We start from the raw sequence: 19926 nt of genomic DNA on the forward strand, positions 1-19926 counted from the left end.
AGAGAGGAATCACAAGCCAAAGGTCTATGGAGCGGGCAGACTCACCCTACAGAGCCCTGGAAAGTTCAGTGGTGCTGGGTTCAGATGCCTGGTGTGACAGGGGGCGTGGGTGGAAAGTCTGTCTGTGGAAGGGGTCCCTCCTCTCCCAACACAGCCAGTCAATCACGCCCTTTATCCCTCAGGAAACGAGAAATTTTTTCTTTGGAGAACCTAAATAAGCACAATATCGGACTTGAGAACGCAAAGTATGGTGGAAGGTGAAGAGTAAGGAGGAGAGGTGAAATTTAGTCCTTTCTCTGACCCACCTAGCAACTCTGAAACACCACCAACCAGTAGATTAACACATTTGACTCTGAAGAATTGAACAGCCCCAGAGAGAACTCCAGTTACTGATATCTGAAGTTCCCTCAATAAAAAGATTTAATTTCCACCCAATCACCCTGATAAAGCCCATAGATCAGCAAATTCTGGCACTTACATAACAAGCCTCCAAAATCAACGTTTAGTGCCTCTTTCTTTTTTTTTTTTTTTTCTGATATAAAATACTTTTATTCCTGAGGAATTTATAAGTGACAATCAGGATAGGGAAAGAGGTGGAGGTTCAGTTCTCACCCTCATGTCAGCTTTCTCTCTGGTTGACCTCAGAGTTTGTTGGTTTTTTTTCCCATTTATTTTTATTAGTTGGAGGCCAACCATTTCACAACATTGCAGTGGGTTTTGTCATTCACTGACATGAATCAGCCATGGAGTTACATGTATTCCCCATCCCGATCCCCCCTCCCACCTCCCTCTCCACCCCATCCCTCTGGGTCTTCCCAGTGCACCAGGCCCGGGCACTTGTCTCATGCATCCCACCTGGGCTGGTGATCTGTTTCACTATAGATAATGTTCATGCTGTTCTCTCGAAACATCCCACCCTCGCCTTCTCCCACAGAGTCCAAAAGTCTGTTCTATACATCTGTGTCTCTTTTTCTGTTTTGCATGTAGGGTTATCATTAGCATCTTTCTAAATTCCATATATATGTGTTAGTATACTGTATTGGTCTTTATCTTTCTGGCTTACTTCACTCTGTATAATGGGCTCCAGTTTCATCCATCTCATTAGAACTGATTCAAATGAATTCTTTTTAACGGCTGAGTAATATTCCATGGTATATATGTACCACAGCTTCCTTATCCATTCGTCTGCTGATGGGCATCTAGGTTGCTTCCATGTCCTGGCTATTATAAACAGTGCTGCGATGAACATTGGGGTTAGTGCCTCTTTCTTAAATGTGAATAAACAGTTGAGAATCATCAGGGGGTTTTTTTGTGGTTTTTTTTGTTTTTTTAATTTTTAAAGCTTTAAACAGGAAAAAGGAGCAAGTAAACAGGAAAAAAAAGGGAAGTAATGATAGAAATTTTGCAAGGAACAAAAGTTCAGAAAAAGCAATAACACCAGTCCACAAAGATAAAAGGAAACAGTGTATTCACAAAACAAGAAGAGGCTACAATGAAAAAGGAAAAAAACAAATGAGAAAAACCTCTTTTAAATTAAAAATATAATTAAAATTTTTTTTTCAAAAACTCAAATGATTCAGAAGACAAAAACTGAAGAAATCTTCCAAAGAGTGAAAAAGCAAAAGAAAAAAGAGAATACTAGGAGAAAAACAAAGGATATCAGTCTCCTGATTAGCCATGCACAAAAAAATGAAAAAAAGATATATACCAGTCTGTGCCTGCCACCATTATCATTATGACATTTTAAATCACGAGGAATAAATGAAAGTTTCTAAAATCTTCTAAAGAGGAAAAACAAGTAAAAGACACAAGAAAAAGAAAACATCAAACTTCTTCAAAAACATCAGATGTTAAAAATACCTTCTAAATTTTGAAATAAAATATGTTTTAATCTAGAATTCTATCTCAAATAAATTATCAGTCACATGCCAGAATAGTATAGAATATTTTCAGGTAGCCAATGACTCCAGAAAATTACCTCCCAAGCACGAATTCTTAAGAAGTTATTGGAAGTTGGAGTTTAGTGAGGTTCAGTGATGGTGCACTAAAGAGGTGAGGGATTCAGTAAATAGAGGATCCAGTGTGGGAAGGCAGTAAAGGAAATATTCATAATGATGATAAAGGAAAGTCTCAAGATGACAGCTATCCACTGTTTCAATTCCAAAAGCAGACAATCCAGATTGGAGCAGAAAAACAGAAAGTTCTTGGAGGAATAGCTGTAGGACAAAGTGGAACTGTAGGAAAAATTGACAGATATTAGCAGAATTGTTAAACCATCTGAAAAAAATTTATTATAAGTACCTTTGGACATCAGATCCATATAAAAGGAGGCAATTATTAACTCTAGGAAGAAACAAAGAACTGTACAAAAGAGGACACATGGTCACAGGACACTACTTGATTCGGGAAGAAATATTATTTGCACATTCATTAATATATAAACACAAATATCGATTTAACAAAAAATAAGTTTATGTTGGAAAGATAGAAGGAGCAGTGTAGGAATGAAATTGAGGGAGAATTGTGTGGGAGAACTAAGTTCTCATCTACCATGGTAGAAAGTCAATATACAAGTTCTAAAATTAGGAAATCAAGAAATAGGAACAAAGGATATTATTTTAAAACACAGCCATGCATAAAAAAAGTGAAATGAACTATAAAAACTGAGAGTGACTGCTCTGGAGAATGGGAGTGTGAAGGAGAGAAGCAAGGCAAACTATGTATATGCATTATGTGATTAACATAAAAATTAAACATTTGAAAAAGGGCCTCTCTGGCTCACACACAGTCCAGCTTACATTCCCACGGTGTGAGACCAGATGAAAACTTACAGCCAAAGTTCTGATCAAAATAAATGATGCAAAATTAAATAAAAATAAAACAAAATAAATGATACATTTTTTATCTGAGAGTCTGCATATACCCAATAGGCTTCAAAGATGAAGGGATCTGATCCTGGCCCCACCCCCAGTTGTGGACATTACAGGCAATTCTCAAACATACCGTGATATTTTGTGTCTGTGCGTGATGGTCTTTCTGATTAGAATGCCTCAAAAAACAAACCTCCCAAGCCCCTAAGATGATCAACTTCTCTTCAACCTTTAAAACCCTTCAGAGTTACTGTGTCTTTTAGAAAGTCTTTCCTGATACCTCTTCCCCACAGTTCTTTTTCCCTCTTTTGGCCTATGTCTGACTCTTCTGTGTATAACTCTAGCAAAGCATCCATCACCCCATGTTTCGGCTGGTAATGAGCTGACTCCCTGACTAACCTGCGACCCCCTCGGCAGTCATCAGCTTGTGCTAGTTACGCCGTAGGATGAGCGACCACAGAGTCTCAGGCACTCACTGCCCAAAGGTTTGTCTCTCGTCACATTACATGGCGGCTGTGGCTCTGGATCCACTCCACGTCTTCTCTCCAAGTGGTACCCAGCTAAAGGTGCAGCCCTCTTCTGGACACGCCACTCTCCTGGCAGATAGAAAAGAGAAAATGTGGGCAGGACCATAAAGTGCCCCGGAAAGCCTCTGCTCAGAAATGATTTACATCACTTCTGCCCAAGCCTCATTGGTCAAAGCTCCTCACATGACCACATCTGATGTCAATGACCCACGTTAAGTACAGTCCTCTCACAGTGATAGGAAGTAAAGAACTGGATACAATAACACTGTCTACTACAGCCTCCTCGGTGGGGTCCACAGCTTATTTTCGCATCCTGGACCTGACACAATGTTTGGCACCAAGCAGACATTCGGTGCATTTCCACCAACTTGAAGTGAATTATCAAATACACAAATCTGAGAACCAAAGGAGATTTGAAAAAGCGGAAAGGCTGATGTACAAACTCATGGTATGTGAAATAGCACTGGGCTTGGAATCAAAAGACTACGCTCCAAAAGCCAAGACACCTTTCTGGGCTCATCTTTAACTGAAGGAGATGAACTAGAGCATCTCTAGGGTCCCTTCCGGTTATAACCTTTAAAAGAGTTTGTAATGTGTTCGTGAGTATCTGTTTGCCAATCTGCCAACTTCTATTAGTCATGTGTCCAGGCCTAAAACTGGAAAAAAAAAATAATAACAAGCCCCTAAATCAGTTCACGTGCCCAAACTGAAAATTCACCCACGTCTGTAAAAGAAAATAAAACTATACTTCAAAAGTGAATATGTTTTCAACAAAAATATTGTGGCAACTGTGTTTTTCTTTAATAAACTATTTTCTGTTTTGAGCACATTGTTCTAAGCCACAAGATTTCCAGTTACAGGAAGCTAGCATGGCATTGCAGAGGGGTGATTACACATCTGAATGGATTAACACAGAGTTCAGGTTCACACATGGAAATTGTCACATCAATTAAAACTGTCTCACACATAGCAGAAATTCTTTGTTTGTTGAACAAATACATACCCGTCTAGGTTGGATTTGTTAGGCTCTGAAGCTATCATTCCCAATCCAATTTATCCTTATTTCTGTATATCTGTACTTGGTCTTTTTTTAAAAGGTTTTAGAAAAAAAATGTAAAACGGTTGAGAAATCCTGTAGTTAATGGGCTGATGTACTAAGAGAATTATTTAACAGAGGCTGAGTTCTGAGCCCTGTGTTCCCAGCAGAAGGCGAATGCTGTGATGACCCTGTTTGATTAGAGAAGTGTGTACCCTTACGTTTCCACCCATAAATCATGGGTGCCAACCCAGGTATCCACCACTGTCAGATCATAAAAACAACATGTACGTGGCATTTACTATAAACCAGGACTGTTCCAGATTCTTTACATATATATACTCTCATATTGATCATAGCCACTCTAGGAGATAGGTCTTGATATCATCTCCATGTTACTGATGGGGAATCAAGGTACAGAAAATTTAAATAACCCATCTGAGGGTCACACATTAAGAAGCAGGGCTGGGTTTTAAAACTGAGCAATCAGGTTCCAGTCTGAACATGTGGCATGCTATCAAATGAGCTGGTTCCATTCTTGGATATAGGTATAGCCTGAAGCCATCAGCATACAATCTCTCTCCCTCTTAAAGACCCTTGCCATAAGGCTTCCCTGGTGGCTTAGTGGTGAAAAAAAATCCACCTGCCAATGCAGGAGATACGAGTTCCATCACTGGGTTGGGAAGATCCCCTGGAGAAGGAAATGTCAACTCACTCCAGTATTCCTGCCTGGGAAATCCCATTGTCAGAGGAGCCTGGTGGGCTACAGTCTACAGGGTCACGAAAGAGTGGGACATGATTGAGCGGTTAAACAACAACAACAACAAACCTACCCTGCCCAGCCCAGGAGACTGCGGTTTCCACCCTCAAACTGTGGGCACTATGAGGACAGTGAGTGCGTCTGACTCCCTCAGATGCCAGAAAGAGTCTTTTTTTTTTTTTTTTAGGATGAGGATGCTTATCTATCCTCTAGACTCTATGCCCTCTTGCCTGGATGAGTGTAAGGAAAGATGATGTCTCACTGGGACAGCGGGGTCTCATTCCTTGTGGCCACAGCACTGCAATCGTCAGGCAAGGCTCTTTCCTGTAAAGGCCAATCAATACTGCTCCACCCCACGTCCCCACCCTTTCCTGCTTCTCGCTCTATAACTGCTATTGATTACAGCAGAGCTGGGAAGCAAATGCCAAAATATATCAATCAATCACCAAGATGGCAGAGAGACTTTATTAAAACCATTACACCTTCTTCTGCTTTCCTGCCCACCCCAGCTTCCTCCGCCCAGTGGCCATTTCTCTTGGAAGGTTTCCAAGAACTCTGCAGACATGATCTGATGGCTGGTGGAATTTCCTCTATTTGGGGAAAATTTAGACCCTGAGAAGGAGCAAGAACAAGTCCCGTGGTGAGAAGATGGAAACCAGGTGTGTGAAAAAACACGCATGTGTCTATGTGTAGTACGTATATGAAAATGTGCACGTAGGCCAGTTGGTTTAAAGGAAAACCTAGAACTTAGTCACATTTCAGAAACACTTGGTAATTATCGCTGAATTTTTTACAAATCAATTCCTTCTGGTCGCTTAATGTCCTTCACTAAGTGGTTTAATTGTGAAATTTCACTTTATAATTGGGTTCATTTTAATGCAGAAAGTGGTAGATTTGCATAAGCAAATGACAAACAGTTAACAAAATCCATTAGCAGAGAAGGAGGCATCCAATGAGCCACACACCTGGGCTTGGAATCAAACCTGTGGTGAGGGAGTGCCCGCCCCAGCCCAGTCCTGTGGCCCCTAAGCAGACGGAGGGGAAGCAAAAGAAGCATTTTTAAGTGCTTTCTCGATGCTCAGCCTGGGAGGAAACCAGTCTGTGTGCAGAAGACACAAGGTGAGGAAGAATTTTTGCTTGTCCCTCAAAGACCAGAGACCTTTCTGTGCAAGGAAACTCAGGCAAGGATTTTTAAAGAATCCAGATTGTACACAGACCTTTGACAACTCTTATTCCGGGTTTCTGAAAAGACCATTAGACTCAGAATAATCCTCTGCAGTATTCTTGCCTAAAGAATCTGATGGACAGAGCAGCCTGGTGAGCTACAGTCCACAGGTTTGCAGAAAGTCAGACACGACTGAAGCGACTCAGCACGCACATAGAAGGGAGTGTGGAGCCCTGACGTCCAGTCCTCATTCTGTCATGAGCTAGCAAGGAGCCTCCTGTTGGGAACCTCAACAGATCCTATCTGGATGTCTGTGTGTCTCAAGCTCCTGCTATCAACACAGGTAACTGACAAAAGGATTCATTCATTCAAAAAATATTTACTGAGCCCTTGCTATGAGCAGGTACTGTAGAAATTACAGAGGTAATTACAGAGGAAGGTGCCATTTAAGCCTGTTGTGAAGGATTATGGGAATATCCTAGGAGAGACTCACAAGGAGGTAGGGTAAGGACCAAGCTGGAGGACGTGCAGATCAGCTGGAGAAAAGGCCCTGCTCTCATGGAACTTAGGGTCTGAAGGAGCGTTATGAACTGGACTGTATCCTCCCTAAATTCACATGCTGAAGCCCTAATCCCCAGTGTGGCTGTGTCTGGAGACAGAGTCTTTAGGGAAATGTGTGCATGCATGCTCAGTGGCGTCTGACTCTTCGTGACCCTATGGACTGTAGCCCGCCAGGCTCCTCTGTCCACGGGATTTTCCAGGCAAGAATACTGGAGTGGGTTGCCATTTCCTTCTCCTGGGGATCTCCCACGTCTCCTGCATTGGTCAGAGACATTGAGCCACCTGGGAAGCCCCTCTTTAGGGAAGTAATTAAGATTAAACGCAGTCATGAGAGGGGGGCCCTGATCCAATAGGACTGGTGTCCCTCTAAGAAGAGGAAGGGATTTCAGAGCCTTCTCTCTCACCACGCACGCACAGAGAAGAGGCCACGTGAGAACACCGGGAGGAGGGGCCATCTGCCAGCCAGAAGGAGCATCCTCACCAGAAACCAACCCCGCTGCCACCTTTTCTGGGCCAGGCAGCCTCCAGACCCATGACAAAATAAAGCTGTGCTGCTTAGGCCACCTACTCGGTGACATTTTATTATAGCAGCTGGGGCAGCCTAACATGTTTCAGGATGGGAGGGGGCCAGATCAGGTGCACCTTGCCCAATTCTAGGGATAAGGGAAGGCTCCCAGAAGGATTGGCAGGGGAAGAGAAATCAGGGCAGGGCACCTCTGTGGATGGAGCCTGTAGTGTCAGAGAAACAGTGGGAAGAACAAGGCTGAGGAAGTGAGGGGGAGCCCTCTGGGGGAGGTCTCATGAGTAAACATGCCCTTGAAGATCTTGAACACCGAGACACTGCTCTACCTTGTAAAACTTTGGACCCACCCATTGATGATTCTGATTCTGCTGAGGAAAAAAAATGCCAGCTTGGGTTCTATAGAAACGAAGAAGTAGTCGACTTTCCTTGCCACCCTACACAGTGGAATCTCCTTCAGCATGTCTGCATACATTCCCTGTGGAAATACTTTGCTTTTCTGTCTATGAGCTTCCCCCTAGCCTTTCAGAGCATCTGCTGCGATGGTTCCTTCTTCAGGTGCTTGCTTTCAATTCTACAAAATTCCCTCGCTTTTTGTTAATAATTGCTAATATTAGCCCCCAGTGACTCAGCTATAAAGAATCTGCCTGCAATGCGGGAGATGCAAATTCAATCCCGGATTGGGAAGATCCCCTGGAGTAGGAAATGGCAACCCACTCCAGTATTCTTGCCTGGGCAATCCCGTGGACAGAGGAGCCTGGCATCCATGGGGTGGCAAAGAGTAAGATATAACTTAACAACTAAACAACAACAAAATTGAGTCAGCTAAGGCTAACTGTGTACCAGACACTGTTTTAAGAGCTTCATGTGTATTAGCTCTTTTAATCCTCAAAACCACCACATAAAGTAGATTCTATTAACTCTAGTTTATGGATGAGGAGGCTGAGCCCAGAGAGATTAAGACGCTTGCCTTGGGCCACTCGGCTAAAATGGAGCAGCCAGGATTAAAACCTGCAGTCTAGCTTGGGTGTCCTTACTCCTAACCACAAATCCATATTGTCTTTGGGAGGGAAGGGACAGAGAAACAGAGACTCGGGTTCCCATAGGTAGTTTTAAGTGCAAGAGTCTTTCTGATTCTGGAGTCTATGCTCTTGATCTCTTAAGCAAATGGAGAAGAGGTAGGCGGCTTTGAGAGTCACTCAGGAAGGAAACTAATTAGAACCACCATGGAACAGTTGAAGAATAAGGGAGAGGGGGAGAGAGAAAGAGGAGGTTGGGGTGACAGCCGGGTCTCTGGTAAATCGTACATCCAGACCTTCATCATCTTGTGCCACCTTCTTAATTCATTTATTTGTTTAACAAATGGCAAATACTTAGCCAGAATCTACTATGATTAGGCACTGGACTGAGAAAAGAGGAACAGCTACATACTAATGACCATGACACTCATCTGCCCCTTCCCCTTGCCCTCATCCAGGAGCTCAAGGACTTTACATTCTAGGAGAGGATTGATATATGAATAAATGCAAAAATTATCACAGTGTGATTATATATGTCTATCAGTATATGTCTTTCTATCCATAAAGCATTGAAAGGAGGACAGCCCATCTCTGCCAAAAGCGGTCAGGGGAGGTATCACCCTGAGGAAGGTGCCATTTAAGCCTGTTGTGAAGGATGATGGGAATATCCTAGGAGAGTAGCTGGGCTCCTTGGAGCATCCCTGGAGAGCATATGAGAGATCCCCGAATCCCTAGACACAGAGGCATAGAACCAGAGCATGTGAGCAGTGAGAGGAACCTCAGAGGTCATCTCGTTGCAGCCCTGTGTCAGGCCCTGCAGGCACAGCTCCATCAGAGAGTCAGCCCAGCCCTAGTTCCAGCCGGGAACCCTAGCACAGCTCCCTTGGGAAGCACACAGGCAGACAGACGGTCAACAATCAACAGGACAGCACCTGTGTTCTGGGCCTTGTGATCCACCGGTTGCCGAGGGTAAGGGAGACAGAAGAGGGGAAGGAGTCAAGAAAGTCTCCATGTCCCTGGTTTGTACAACTAAAGAGACAGCTCTGAACCTCCTCCTCCCCCAGGGCCTCCCAGTTTCCCCGATTCTGGCTTCCACACCCCACTTCCCCCCACCACCCCGTCTTAGGTTCCAAGTAAGGATCTTTTTCTCAGTCCCTCGCTTCTCTCTGCTCTTCCAATTCCACTTCAGCTGCAGGTTCTCTTTTCAACTGTTCCTGGGGAGCCCAACTACTACCGGTGACCCTCTGCCCTGTGGTCCATCACGAAGGTCAAAGGGTTGCCGTTCAGCAATCTGCCAGCAGGGGGCAGTCCTGCAGCCGGTCTCCATCCCGGCCTGAACCTCCCAGCCCCCCCAGGCCGGTCACAACTCCTTAGAGATGCAAATTGAGAGGCAGCCTTCCTAACCCGAGATGGCTGCTAATTCTCTGAAGACTATGCAGATTTCTAGCCTGCCTTCGCCTGGGTTTGTTTGTTTTACTTTGCAATAAATTTAATACAGATCGCCTGAAGCAGAGGCAGATGGACTATAAACTCTGCATTTTGAGCAGCCTTAGTTACTGGGTTGGTGTGGGTTTTGATCCCTGTTTAAATTATATCGATGAAATTTGACATGGATTTGGGTCTGGGGTTTGCTGGCTTCGTGGTGCTCTGGAGCCGCTTCTAGAGAATTTACAAGGGCTGATTTGATTATGGGGACTTTAATTTCTCACAGAGGCTAACAAGGAGGCTGAGAAGCCTGGCTGATGTGTAACAGCAAGAAGGGAAAAGGGGAAAGTTAGCTTGGGTTGCTGCCTACCCCGGTGCACGTGGTGTCACTACTGTTTTCTCTCACCCTTTGCAGGGCCTCAAGTTAGACACCCCAGGGACCGTGGGCTGAAGCCTGTGCTGACCCAGGCGGAGCGAGGAGGTGGAGTTGTGCAGTGGAAAGTGTCCACAAGAAGCTCAGCGTCCAGAAAAGAATCAGGGGTGCATATGGGGCAGACAGAACTAAAATGTCTGTAAAGAGACATTAACATGAGGCACACACAAAGCATTGTGTAACAATGTAAACTGGGCTTGAGGGGACACGGCAGAAGCAGGGGAACTACAGCTCATCTTCCCATGGGCACCTGGTCTGTGTGCCAAGTGGCAGCCCTCTCCCCTCCCTGCTCCCTCTTAGACCACCAAAGGAAAGATGATGCAATGAACCAGGAGTAGGACAAACCAGGTTCTAGCCTCAGCTCCTCCAAATGTTTGTTGCCAAGTTGGGTAATAGGTTCCGTCTCATGGAGCTTCAGTTTCTCTATCTGCAAAATCAGAATCACGTGATTGTCACAAGGCCCAAGTAGGATAACTTGGGTCAGAATGCGTGTATGTTGGAAAAGACTGGAACATAAACTGCCTCTAAGTGATCAGGCCATTTTCTCCATTACAAAAGAGTCACTGATTAGAATGGGAAGGCCTGGGGCAGAGGGGAGGTATGAAGGGAATTCTGCAAACTTGTCGTAAGACTGAGAGTCGAACTCTTTGTGACCCCATGGGCTTTACAGTCCATGGAGTTCTCCAGGTCAGAATACTGGAGTGGGTAGCCTTTCCCTTCTCCAGGGGATCTTCTCAACCCAGGTCTCCAGCATTGCAGGTGGATTCTTTACCAACTGAGCCACCAGGGGGGATGGGATGGGGAGGGAGGTGGGAGGCGGGGTTCAGGATGGGGAACACATGTACATCCATGGAGGATTCAAGTCAATGTATGGCAAAACCAATACAATATTGTAAAGTAAAATAAATAAATTAAAAAAAAATACTGAGAGTCCGGCCCCACAGTTCAGACAGGTGCAGAGGCAGCTCTCGGACGTGGCCCTTCCGCTCACCTGCACAGAGAGCCTGTATATGAGCAGAGGCCTGGCTGGGGCACCAGGGGTGGTTTCCAGCAGCAGCAGCCTCCGGGCACTGTTCTGGGGGACTCTGGGGACCTGGACCCCCCAGCCTGAGCTGGGCAGGGAGGTGGGGCCACAGACTCATCTTCCCTGAGAAATCCCAGAGTCCAGGCAGAGCCAGCCTCACGGCCAGAGGAAGGGCTCTTTTCTGCTCCCCCTTCTGTGCATGTTTGCATCCTTTCACAAAGGCTGGGCCGGGAAGGGAGCTACCAAGAGTCATTGAGGCCCAGGGACAAAGAGAAGGAAGAGGGCAGATAAAGGAAGAAGGAAGGAACACAGGACATGTCGATGTGTGTTCCTTGCTGGTGGGAGGAAGATCACCAGAAGACAAGCAAAGAAGTGAGAAGCGTGCAAAGGGGACCAGCGGAGGAAAGGGCCAGGCTTCGCAGGGGTAGGGCGGCTGTGGGAGGTGGAGGCTGAGATTAAATGGAAATGAGGGGCTTGGTCACCATGGAGAAAGAAGCTGGAAGCTTCGGCAGCAGTTAGTCTATTAGGAGGAAAGGAGGGGATGAAAGCTGCTGTGGGTGTGTCTCTACACACCATGGGGTTGGAAAATAGCCAGCTAATTCAGCCCCGAGCAGGGGGTGGAGGGGATGGGGGGAGGGTGAAGACCACCAGTTGAATGGTTGAATTCTCCCCAAAACAATAATCCTTTTCCACTGTCACTTCGACATTCTGCCTGTTCCTCTGGCCTCAAGAACACAGTAAGTTAAAACTGTTGGTTGTCAAGATTTTGTTAAATTAAATTTGCTGACCCTCCCCACCACACCCACACACTCCCTCTCTCTCTCTCCAGTGATCTGTATGGCAAGGAAAAGAAAGTGTGTTAGTGGCTCAGTCGTGTTTAACTCTTTTTGACCCCATGGACTGGGATTCACTAGGCTCCTCTGTCCATGGAACTCTCCAGGCAAGAATACTGGAGTAGGTAGCCATTCCCTTCTTCAGGGGATCTTCCCAACCCAGGGATCAAACCCAGGGATCAAATCCAGGTCTCCCGCATTGCAGGCGGATTCTTTACTAGTTGAGCCACAAGGGAAGCCCAAGAATACTGGAGTGGGTAGCTGTTCCCTTCTCTAGGGAATCTTCCCGGCTCAGGGCTCTAACTGGGCCTCTCACACCTTAGGCAGATGATTTACCATCTGGACTACCAGGGAAGCACCTGACAAGTGAGGGAAGGAAGCCCTAAATCCTGTGGCGGGCGATGGAAGAAGGAAGATGAGGCTGAGGTCAGGAAGGGTTGGGGAGGGGGGAAGGATGATGGCGGAAGTGAGGGTAACCAGACACCTCGCTCTTCATAGAAACTCCCAATGGAAGATGAAGAAGTTCGGCTAGCACAGAAGTTCGGCTAGCACCGGCCATAAGCCCAGAGGCTGGTCACTCTGCTTTCCAGTTTGTGCACAGGCAGTACCACCCTTAGACCCACCACCGGGACCCTGCCGGACCCCACACTTTAGAAGGGCCTGTGCCCCCTCTCACATGGGCATCCCTCCCCGGAGGCAGGGAGCAGAAGCCTTGCTCCCCCTTCTGGGTCGTATTCCAGGGACTGGGCCAGCCACAGGGTGAGCCCTGGAAAGGGAGTGGGGAGTTATGATACAGACACATCCTGGGACAGGGATCAGGGGACACGGGGCTCCTCGCAGACCAGAGCTGTGCTGCTTATGGGAAAGGTGGGAAGGGGAGGCACTGGGGGCAGGCCTCCCCACACCCCCTTGCTTGGTCTGAGAATGTCAGCCGCAGCCCTCAGCAGGGGAAAGACTGGCTTCAGAGATGGAGGTGAGGAGATTGGTAAAAAAGCCAGGAATCCAAGACTGTCAGAGGTTAGAAGCTGAAAGAGAAAAAGGAGCCAGAGGAAGGACAATTGAACTCTGAGCACGTGTGGCAGAGGACAGTGGAGAAAAAGAGAGCCGTAAGGGCATCTCCTATGAGGTTTGGTACACACTCATACCAAAACCCATTCATTGTTTATCTGCAATTCAAATTTGACTGGCTGTCCTGTATTTTATCTGGCAACCTCTCCCTGAGGCTGGAGGTGTTGGAATGGTGGCCGGGAGGCTGTGTCACGAGTTGGGTGAGGACAAGAGTATCTTCATAGATCTAAGAGGTAGACAATCTTCCTAAAGCCAAAGCATGCCAGAGAGCCCTAACCATACAGTGTCAGTGGGTCAGGCCAATTCTTCCGACCACGATGGGTTATGAAAGACCCCGTCATTTTCAGAGGCCCTGGGCAGTGTAGAGAGTATGGCCCCTTATCTGTCAATGACTGAGATGGAACCAAAATTCAAGCGGTAGACAACTGGGTCCCCCAAGGGGGGAAAAAAATCTCTTTTTGCACCTGCTGGAATCCCAGAGGCTGACAAGGTTCAAACTGATAAGAAAGAATTTCCTTCACCGAAAGCATCTTGCCTCAGTGCTTCATGTTGAAAAGGGAGTCTCTGCCAGCAAAGGAGAAGTGTAATTCACACTTCTTGCAAAAGTTGACACAACTCTATGCTATTTTTTACACTAAAACTCCCCTCCTGCAACTGATGGCTCTTGTTTTCAGAATCTAACCTCTTAGATGCTACGTTCCAAGAAGAAAGTAAATAAAGAAATACATGAATCAATAATAATCCTACATTAATTTTGAACTCAGTTATGAAAACAGAAGCAAAAGAAATCAATGGATGCCAAACAAAAAAGGATGGACTCAGAAAAGCAATTTGTAATCCCCCAAAGTTTCATAAGGGTAAGACAAACAATAGAGCATATAATAATATTAAAACCAAAATAATAAAGGAACATAACAGCAGTGTCCTGTTAAGTAACTGGATGGGATTCATCAGGGTAGCAACTGGTGCTGAGCGTTTTTTAATTTTCTCCCTGCTGGAGATTTGTTTCTCACAGTCTCAACAAAGAGATGAACTACTTGTCAGAGATGAGACCTTCCACAGAGCAAAATGGCATTCTCCAGTGTTTATTTTCTTCTTCATACCTCCTCCCCAAAGAGGAAAAGCTGATCATTCTTTAAAAGACCCAAAACCTAGAAATGATTCCTTCTATCCCTGAGGATCACCCAGTTACATCACGTAAAGAGTTAATTTCACTATGGTTCATGCTGGGAAGCCAGGTCTAATACAAATTACTAATTGTCTTTCCTTAGGAAGGAATCAACTTTGAAAAAACAGAAGACAGAGGCAGACCCTGTATTTAAAGGATGCATCTGGGCCAAGGGAATGCCCAGTGGTGCCACGGTGCTTTCAACAATCTTAGAAAATTTGAATCCAGGAGAAGAGTGGGACCCAAGCACTAGGGGAGCCACATGAAAAGAACCCAGAGCTGAGCAGTCAGGGCTGCACGCTCCTCCACAGGGTGATTCAGCTTCAGGAAAATGACCTGAGGGCTCAAACTGGACTAACATTGTTGGTTTTTTTTATTGTTTTTTTTTTAGAATTTTTTTAGCATTTAATTAATTCTTAGCTGTGAAACGCTACAAATGTTGGGCAGTCATACCTATCCTTTTGTCTGCACCTTTTAAGTCATATTATGATACAAAAAATCCAGGTCCATGTTAGATGTCTGAGAGACTATTTTTCCTCCTTGAGGAAACTCTGAACACTAATCAAATATGAGTAACAATGGCAGAGTGGAAGGACGGAGGCTTGGGGCCTGAGTCTAACATCATTACTGTGCACATGGGGCAGGTCAGGGCTTCCCTGGCGGCTCAGTGGTAAAGAACCCACCTGCCCAAGCAGGAGACATTAGAGATGTGGGTTCAATCCCTGGGTCAGGAAGATTCTCTGGAGAAGGGAATGGCAACCCACTCCAGTATTCTTGCCTGGAGAATCCCATGGACAGAGGAGCCTGGTGGGCTACAGTCCACGGGGTCGCAGTGTGGAATATGCTGGAAGTGAGGGTCGCAGACTGGAATATGCCGGAAGTGACTGAGCGCGCACAGGGCCGAGTCTGTGCCTTTCACTTTCTCGGGGGTGCTATGAGGATCACATGAGATGACGGATGTGGAGTAACCATTTTAAAAGCGAAAGTGAAAGTGGCTCAGTTGTGTCCGACTGTTTGCGAGCCCATGGATATAGTCCGTGGAATTCTCCAGGCCGGAATACTGGAGTGGGTAGCCTTTCCCTTCTCCAGGGGATCTTCCCGACCTAGGGATCGAACCCAGGTCTCCCACATTGCGGGCAGATTCGTTACCAGCTGAGCCTCAAGGGAAACCATTTTAAAAAGTGTTGCTCAAAGCATGTGAAAAGTATTTTCCATAGTATTGTAATAAAAGATAAACAATCTAATTTTGAGATGGATAGTCCCTGGGTTCACCCGCATGAACTCAGTGAGATGAAGAGTATTGCTTCTGTGGGAACTTCCCTGGTGGTGCAGGGGTTAAGACTCTGCCTTGCAATGCAGAGGGTACAGGTTCATTGCCTGGTCTGGGAGCTAACATCCCACATGCCTAGTGGCCAAAAACACAGAACATAAACAACAGAAGCAATATTGTAACATATTCAAGAAAGACTTGAAAAAAGAAAGTGTTGCTTCTGTTGTGGTTAACCTAAGAAGACTGCAGGGAAGAGGAGGAAGGATATAGAAGAGGGAGCGTGCGCTGAGCCTGTTGGTTCACCGTGCTCAGCTCAGAGACACTGCAGGGCTGCCCCTCCAGCCTTGCTCCCTGATGGGGTTGGTAGACCCTGCTGCCCTATTCATTCCCAGCTCTGCTTTCTTTCTCCTGCCTTCCAAGACCCCCTTCTGAGTCAGTCTGGGAAATGAGACAGAAAAGGTATTACTTAATGGTGTCTGAGGAAGACTTGTCAATTTTTCCTGCTCTGGCCCTCACCCAACTTTCCAATCAGCAGTACTGCACACCACGTCGGACCCACCAATCTCAGTTCAGTTGGAAATTCCAGGCACTGAATTCTCTGAAGGAGAGAAAGCAGAACTAGAGAAGGCTGGGGTTGGTGGGGGGCGGAGGCGGGGGGGGGGGGGGGAGCGTGTTAGCACCTACCTAGTTGTTGACATTTTCGGAAAATGGATGCAAACAAAAATTAGTGACATCTTAGTAGAGAATTTAGACATTAGTAGTTCCCAGACTACAGCAGCATTTTTGGTCATTATTTGATGCCAAAAGGGAAGAGGCTGCTCAAATATTGCTTTTTTTTCCCCTGTATTTTTACCCCCAGAGCATAATTAGCCATTGTGTTTCCAACAGAGAATAAAACACAATTTCTTTTTATAAGTAAAAACAAATTCAGTTTATAATAAGATACCACTGCCTGGATAATCCTATGGACAGATACCATTGTAGGCTGGCAGGCTACAATCTGTGAGGTTGCAGAGTCGGACATGACTGAAGCGACTTAGCACATGTCCCTGCTTGAAAGAGTGAAACAGGCCAGTGCAAATGGAAGAGCAAGTCCAAAAACAGGCTTATGCGCGGAAAACTTGACATATGATAAATCTGGCATCATGAATCACGGTAAAAAGAAGCATTATTTCATACGTGGTAAAATAAATTGGAATCTCTTTCATTACTGAATAAGAAAACAGACTCTATATGGAGTCAACACCTCAATGGGAAAGGCGAAAACATAGGCTAATAGAAGAAAATATATGATAATATGCTGTGACCTTGAGGTAGGAAAAGATATCACAAGGAGAAAAATGGCTGGACTTTACATTGCCATTAAAGACTGCTGTTTAGCAAAGTACACCATCGACCGAGTTAGCAGACAAGTAATACCTAGAAGAAGACATTTGCACTAACAAATGTTCAGGGAATCCCAAAACATTAGTAAGAAGAAAAAAAAAAGAGAGGAGACCACAGAAAAACAAGCAAAGTATAGGTCTATAAATAGGTAGTTCATAGAAAGGGACGTCCTAATGGCTAACAAGTCTTTGAAATGATGCCTAAATTCACAAATAGTATGAAGAACACAGAAAAAAAAAAACAAAACAAGACATCACTTTCCAGCAGGGGTCCCCAAGCTCCAGGATTTAATGCCTGTTGATCTGAGGTAGAGCTGATGTAATAATAATAGAAATAAAGTGCACAATAAACGTAATGCACTTGAATCATCCCCAAACCATCCCACCCCTGCCTGTGGAAAAGTTGTCTTCCGTGAAACCGGTCCCTGGTGCTAAAAAGATTGGGGCCCACTACAATACAGCTAATAAATTAGCAAAAAATCAGAAATCTCATAATACTAAGTGCTGGCAAGGATGTAGAGAAACAAGAAAGCAGATAAATGTGAAAACTAGCACAGTTATTTTAAAAGGTAGTTTGGTAGGGCTTATTGAAAGGAAGACTTCTTGGAACCCAGGACCCAGACTGCCAGTGCATGGGTACACACGCCCTGGAGGAATTCCCACACTGAATGTCTATCACCTCCCTGATGGAGGTGGCAAGGTGCTAGTGGCTCTGGGTGTCCAGTAACAAGGGAACAGAAGGGTAAATGGCGGTGACTACAAATGACAAAACTGTGTACAGTGGGAAGACGGAATGAAATAGATCTGCTTAAAGCAACAGGCTTTCCAGGTGGTGCTAGTAGTAAAGAACCTATCTGCTCATGCAGGAGACCCAGGAGATTCAGGTTCAATCCCTGGGTGGAGAAGATCCCTGGTGAAGGAAATGGCAACCCACTCCTGTATTCTTGCCTGGAGAATCACATGGACAGAGGAGCCTGGTGGGCTATACAGTCCATGGGGTCGCAAAGAGTCAGCCACAACTGAACTGACTTAGCACAGGATAAAGCAACAGGGATAGGCTTCCAAACTGGAGTTGGGGTGTCATGTGGGGGAGAGGCTAGATTCATAGCACAATACCATTTACATAAATTTTTATAAGACACAAAGGAACCCTACTTATGTTTCAAGGGTACATATGTGGGTGAATAAACTTCAGGAAGGTGAATTAGAAGGACATAACAAATGACAGTGGACACTGGGATGCTCTGGCCATACCCCTCTTCAGGGCCAGCGCACCCACCCCCATCTGCTGGGATGTTAGTGCTGAGACTAAGGCTGCGCCCAGCAAAGGAACTGCTTCGCCAAGGTTAGGACCCTTCTAAGGGAAGCGATCCGTGGTTGGCTGAGGCAGGGCTCATAAAGGACCCTTGGGAAAACCCTCAAGGGTCCCGCCAGCTCTCTAGCTTGTATGGCCTCAGCTGAGTCCTCAGCCTCAACCGTGACAGGAATCAGCTTCGCCTGCAGCCCTAACCTAACCGTTCTCGCTTCCTCATATGTGTGTCTCCTGAACAAACCTGCGCACAGCTCTCATCTCAGAACTTTCTCCAGAAAGCCCTCATCAAGGAACACATCCAGTCATCAAGAGTGGGAGCCGTTGGTGTGGAGAAGAGAGCAGGCATGGAGACAGGGGAACAGAAGGAGGCAATGAGGACCCAGGAAGTCCAGGAGAGGTCCCGGTGGGCCAGCACTTGGAATCAAGGATGTGACCGACACTGTCAGGTGCAAAACCCACAAGATCAGAACCATCCGCCTGTGGGCAGTTCACACGCTGCCCCTTCCCTGTTCACTAACTGAACACCTGCCTGTGGGCCGGTGGACTCAAAAAAGCCAGGCAGGTAACTCGGCGAGGTCTTATGTTTTCTTACCCTTGTCTCCAGGGACATCCTTGAGAACTAGGAAGCCAGGGATCACCCCGCCTCCCTACCCTCACCTTGGCCTAAGCCTATCCTTGCTGCAAGGAGCTATGAGAGAGCTGCATCCTGTCCACAGGGGAAGGTGGGAGTCAGCGTGGTGTGTGTGTGAGTCAGACAGAGACCGTGTTTTCACCTCAGGCCTGGCACAGCCGCAGATTCAACAGAGATAAAGAGCCTGTTTTTTCCATTCACTCTGTCACCAGATGGAGCAAGATCTCTTCATGGCACTTGTGAGGTGGAGAGGTTTTGGGGAAGCGGCCCACCTCTGCGGGAGCGACCCCGGCTGCCTCTGCGAAGGTGCCACACTCATTGGGCTCCTGCTCTGCCTTCTGCTCCCGCTCCTGCTATCCTCTCTTCTCCTCTGACTCTCCTGCTTGGTGCTTTTCTGTGACAGGAACGAGTTCACTTCTTGGGCTCTGACCCAGTCTCCTCTCCACCCACCACCTGCCCGACCCTGACCAGATCTCCAGAGTCTTTTGCCCTCTTCAGGGTCTCTGGGTTAACTTCATGGACTCAGACATGGAAACAGATGAGGCTGAGGAACAAGGGAAACTCTTTAAGAGAAAAGCCAGAACACCTGTCCGCACCTTGAAAAGTGTGATGTTTAGTTAAGCCACCCAGTGGCTGACCAGAGGCTGAGTTCTCGTGGCTCATTAAAACAACAGCAACAACAGAAGACCATGTTAGAAGGTGTATGAGTAAATTATAATACGAACTCGCCAACTCCCCCTTTTAATAAAATGCATTGCACTCCTGCAGTATGTTTAGCATCTAAGTATGTTTGGAAGGCAGGGGCTTCCTGGAGTAAGATACCATCCTTCGTGTCTTGGAGCTTACAATATGATAAGAAGGTAGGGCTTGCACACAAATATCTATGATGTAAAGTGCAACAAGGTAAGGTTACTGAGAA

The 19926-nt window shown here is 46.1% G+C and overlaps 1 long non-coding RNA gene across 1 annotated transcript in view; it reads right to left on the minus strand.

Moving 5' to 3' along the window:
- Nucleotides 1-1420: 1420 nt before the first annotated feature.
- Nucleotides 1421-19926, minus strand: part of LOC122704909 — a 32286-nt gene continuing 13780 nt past the window's right edge. The window contains exon 3 of the long non-coding RNA XR_006343980.1: nt 1421-3466. This is a non-coding gene — a long non-coding RNA (uncharacterized LOC122704909). The remainder of the gene's footprint in view (nt 3467-19926) is intronic.

The sequence above is a fragment of the Cervus elaphus genome, chromosome 2, assembly GCF_910594005.1.
Source record: "Cervus elaphus chromosome 2, mCerEla1.1, whole genome shotgun sequence".
Classification (NCBI taxonomy): Eukaryota; Metazoa; Chordata; class Mammalia; order Artiodactyla; family Cervidae; genus Cervus; species Cervus elaphus.